Source organism: Populus alba, chromosome 14, assembly GCF_005239225.2.
Source record: "Populus alba chromosome 14, ASM523922v2, whole genome shotgun sequence".
NCBI classification, from domain to species: domain Eukaryota; kingdom Viridiplantae; phylum Streptophyta; class Magnoliopsida; order Malpighiales; family Salicaceae; genus Populus; species Populus alba.
Window position 1 is genome coordinate 2,454,101 of NC_133297.1, and position 5,467 is coordinate 2,459,567.

At 38.2% G+C, this 5,467-nt stretch overlaps 1 pseudogene; it reads right to left on the reverse strand.

Moving 5' to 3' along the window:
* Window positions 1-2,699: 2,699 nt before the first annotated feature.
* LOC118042385 (cytochrome P450 81C13-like) lies at window positions 2,700-5,187 on the reverse strand (annotated as a pseudogene).
* Window positions 5,188-5,467: the final 280 nt, after the last annotated feature.

The following is a 5,467-nucleotide window of genomic DNA, read 5'->3' on the forward strand; positions in this document are numbered from 1 at the left end:
AACAAGAAGAAATTCAAGTCAGCCAGGGAAAATGCTGATATATACTTGGGTTCAATTCTGAACAGAAGCATTAGTAACATACACATCCATTACACTGCAGGATGCTCCCATTATAAATTTGAATAAAAAATGTGAACAAATCTATCATTCATCTTCCTTGTCCATATTTTAAGAACTTGATAGGTATTGTGATCAGCTGGGAAACACTTATATAGCCACGTCTAACTCTGGCTCGTTTTCTTTTTGCCCCCATTAACACGAACAAGGGGAGATTCAGAATTTGAGGGAAAGTGACGGCAGATTGTGTATACTGCAATTAGCATAAGGCATCCTTTTTCATGAGGAATTTTTTAAGATATTGATAATAACATTTCTATTATAATAGATTACAGCTCGGTTTCTGAAAGGTAAATAACTAGGCTCAAAAAACAGCTGGAATTAATAGATTATCATTTAATACACCAATCATTGAAAGTTCAATTCAGATTAATTATTTTAGTTAAAAAGTTCATCGTTTCTTTTTTAATTAAACCCCACTTAGGTTTCGATTGGATATGTAACTAATCATCGAAAACCTTAATCGAATTAACTAGAATTAAACCTGAAAAACCGGGTCACATAGGCCCGTCGTCTGCGATCTAACTACAAAAGAGCACATAATAAAAACCAAACGAAGACCGACAAATTGGTGAGGGGAAAGAAAAGGCAGAAAGATACACAAGCCATCAAGAAACAGCCTCCTCAGCTCTCTTACAGCAAAAGCAATATCACCAGCATAAGCATCTGCTTCGGTAATTTTTCTGCGACATTAGTCACTTGCAGTTGAAAAAATAAGGGCTGAAACGAAAATAATTCACAATAAATTTCTCCATGCAATTCTTAATGCGCCAAAACGATAAAACAGGAAATAATTTTGTCGATTGCAAAACCAAAAATCAGAAACATGGAAAGACAATCAATCTAAATCTGCCTGCAAAAAACTGCTTACCAATACGAGACCCTTGATGATATTCATCTGTATAGGAAATCCAGGTTCTTGTTCTTGGAGAGAACAATAAAGTTTCGATCACAGTTGTCTTTCTCCGGTCCTGCATCAGGACTTGAACATGAACTGGTTTTCTTTTTGTCGAATCTCATCTTATCAAGTCTTGCGAAAATCCATCCCTCGCATCACGCACCTTGATAACACTCTTCTCAAAACCCTTGTAATTGATCCATTTCAAAACAGGAAAGAAATTACCACCAAACTCGTGGATATAGATGGATGGAATATCTTTTTGAGTTCCATAAAGATCCTGCTTGCCCAGATCCGAGCAGGCAATTCTCCTCTTCAATACATTTCTTACCAGCAGACATCCTCATAGCGACATTTGAAACTGGGAGTGAGAAGAAATAATGCAAATCAACCTTTTGTTGCCACTACAGGAGACTTTAGACAAATTGGCGGAGAAGGGAGCAAACTCTTCTTTGCGGACTGCAGAGAACTTATTGAGGGCCTTTCTGAGAGAACATTTCAAGGACGCGAAGCGCCTTAGGGTACGCCAAAGATGGCCATATGGAGAGAAGATAATAGTTGGTATAGTTGTAAGTTAAACGATCTCCGGCTACGAAAGTAGGCCTGTTGAAAGACCACGTCGTTCTTATGTGAAACATTCTTCAACACTGATGAGAACTAAGGAAACAAGCATAGACCTGCAGCCTACTTTAAGGGAAAGAACTGGGCCATATTGCTGCAATAAAGTCTTGTAGCGTTTGGTTGTAGTGGTGGCTTGAGAAGTGGAGATGGCCTATTATTGGAGAGAAGGAGGGACTTGGCGGCGAGTTTTTGTTACCTATGGAATACATAATTGATTACAAGAAAAATTAGGAAGAAGAAAGCAAGGCAGTAGTAAGACAGCATATTTTTCCAAGAGAAGCATGAAAGAGTGGCTAGTCCAGTTATCCAACTCTTAAAATAATAAAATTCATGGTTTGTGGGGGTTAAAAACAAAAAAGAAAGTCAAATGGCATTTAACACGTTGGTAAAACTAACATGGTCTTTGCTTGAGGTATAGACTATAGAGCCAGTTGACTTTTCTAGAATCCAGACGGGACACTGAACTATATATTATTTGGGCCTGAAGCCTATTTGCAGATAAAGCACTTACCTTAAGTTATTTGAAATAAAATGGCATTTGTTTTTAAGCCAGGATCAACCCTTTATCGCTTTGACCAGCGCAAACCTTTCAATGAATATTGCAAACCGTTCCAAAAGAAAACACAGGCCAGGCCCAGTACATGTAATTACCTTGCAGGAAAATAGTAATTACCTCTAAACAGCTTAGATAGCAGATTACGCTCCATTTAGCACTGCGGTATGGTTGGAGCTTCTTTTAGATTATTATAATTTTAAAAGTTGACTAGTTTTTATTGTTTAAATCTGTTTTTTTTTTTTTTTTTTATCTTAAATGTGCGTAAAAACTGAATTTGAAAAAACTTATAATTTTTAAAAAACTTATTTTAAAAAAAAATTTTGTAATAGCAAAAGCTATTACAACAAAAATGTTAACGTTTTTAAAAATTAATTTTTGTATGTTTTAAAATTGTTTTTAATATATTAATATAAAAAAAAATATTTTAAATATTATTCTTAAATGAAAAGTAACGTGTTAAAGCAACAACTTTATAGTACTATACACACAATAATAACAGCAAGCATTTAAATACATAGATAGAAGAGATCACAATCATTCTATCAACACATTTTGAAGATGTAAAACATTTAGAAGGAATGCCATCAGCGTGCGTCCATGTAAGACCTCCTTATGAACTCGGGGGAAAGGCCCTTCACTTGACCTCGAAGCCTTAAGCTAGAAAAGAAGATAGCTTTGAAACCCATTTATTAAAGATGGGAGAGGAGGGTAATCAAATCACGGCGTGGACTGCACAATGCTTCCAGAGGCTTAGCTTTAGACAAAGTAATTCCGAGACCATGGCTCGTGTCTTCCACTGTTCCAACCTTATCCCACTCGAAGCACTGGACGAGGACACCCAAGGCTAAAGAAACTATCTGCAAACCCATGCTAGCGCCTGGACAAACTCTCCTCCCCATTCCAAATGGAATATATTTGAAACTATCTCCCTCTCCTAAACCTGCTTCAAATCTTTCAGGCTTGAATTCATCGGGCTCCTCCCAAAGTTTGGGATCTCTATGCATGCTCCAAGCATTTATCATCAGCATTGTGCCTTGCGGTATATCGAACCCCCCCGCAGTGCAAGCCTCAGACGAAAATCAGCAGCAAAAGGGGAGCTGGAGGATATAATCTAAGAGTCTCGTTATGACACACCTGAGGTAGGGAAGCTTGGCAATATCCGACTCGTTAAGCAAACGCCCATGTCCAACACATGTTCATCAATCTCAGCTTTCACCTTCTGCATTACTTTTGGATGATTCAAGAGCGAGTGTCATCGCCCATTCCAAAGTAATTGCTGATGTTTCTGTGCCAGCAACAAACATCATCTGATACACATACATTGCTTTAGCATTGTTAGGATGAAAATCTTGTTCATGCTTCCTGGTGTTTAATTTGACAATACTTCATTGTGTGAATATTGGAAAATTTAGCATAGATACCAAAGGTGAACTTTCAAGGGGTGAAACACGGTATTCCCATTCCTTTAGAGCTTAAGACATTTTTGGGCACACACGCGCTATAACTGTAAGTAAAGTGATCCCCAGACATGTTGGGGTTTGTCAGCAAATATTATGTCATTTCTTGGTACGTATATCCTGTGGATTGACCCAACTAATTTCTCGATCTATACCTTAAAACTGGATATTCTAACTATGGTTAGAGTTCATTATTTATGTACTCATTTTGTTATATCAACAAGTTTTCACAAACAACCAAGTAAATCTTGCCTGTGCGGTTAGAATCTAAAGAATAGTGCATAAAGCTCAGGCGGCAAGAACACAGACAAGTTTCACTCTTTTCTCTTCTCCTCCGGAACCAAAGTTGGGGAATGAAACTGAGCTGCCGAAGCTATGTTCTTTTCCAAAACTAGCTTCTACCAGCCAAAGCTTGGAAGCAGTGTACTAATACGAATGACGAAACGGAATTTGGTTCTGCAGAATCAAACACTAAGAAACATGTAGAAAAGGGTTTTCCGATTACGGACTTGAACAGTTAAGTTTCGACATTTCAGCCTCTAATAGTTCAGATTAATAAAGATGTAATAAAACAGAGAAAACTTGGTGCATGCTAGTTGCTACTACGTACCAGCACTGTACTTTTGATAACTTCGTCCGTGTAAAATTCAGGTTCTGATTCTTGCAGACACAAGAGAATTTCAGCCACCGACCTTCTCTCTTCTCCATCTGTTACTTCATCAGCTTTCAAAGAAGTGGTTCTCTCTAAATTTTAATCGAATTTCATCAATCAAATTTTGCAAAACTCATCTCTAATTCCATGCAACTTTTTTCATATTCTTCTCCAGCCCTTTAAAACCAATCACCCTCAAAATTGGGATAAAATCACAGATATTCATGGCTAGGCTAGGAAAGAACTTATCCTTAAAATCTTGAAGTAGTTGCTTCTCCATCTTATGTGCCAGCATGTTCCTCTTCAAACACAACGTTTTCCAGCAGACACTCTTCATGACAACATTGGAAGCCAGAGTAGAGAACAAAAGCCTCAGCTCCACGTTCTTGTGTTCCACTGGTTCTCAACCTTCAACAGTCTGCGAATTAGGCAACTAACTTCTTCCTCACGTACCGTAGAGGAATTTCGTAGACTCTTTGAAGAGAATATTTCAGGCAACAGCAAGACGTCGTAGCTTTTCGCCAAAGATCACCATAAGGTGCCCACACAAAAGCAGAATAATTGTAGGTCAGACGCAATCCCCTGCCATTGACTTGGGCCTGTTCGCAAATATCTTGTCATTTCTTGGTGAAGCATTCTTCCACAACAGATGGTGAAGACACAACGATGACAAAACGAGAACCAAAATCTGAGAGATAGGGTTGGACCATAACGTGATAAAAGAGAATGCAGTGATTTGTATAGTGGTTGCTTAAGGAGTATAGGTGTCCAATAACAGAAGAGCAAATGAGCAGGGGGCAGAATTTCTCTCCCGATGATGGAACAAGTTCTTGACACAAATGAAAAGGAAGAACAATAAAGCAAGGTGATAGTACAAGAATTCCATTAAGAAAACAGATTAATTCAAGAACACCAGAGCCACGAAGAGGAAGATTAGATCTTATTAATTAGGGAAAGCCTGATGTGGTGAAGCGGTCAAGTGGGGGTACATGCTATGAACTGCTTGACTATCGAAAATCAGCGGTCTTTTTTTGGCCACTACTGAGAACTCCCACCCACTTTATGCTGACTAAATTGAATTTCTAAATTAACACGGTGTCTGGCCCCATGACCACGGAGTTTAGAGCAATGTTTCCTATTTTTTTTCAAAATAATTTTAGAGTAGG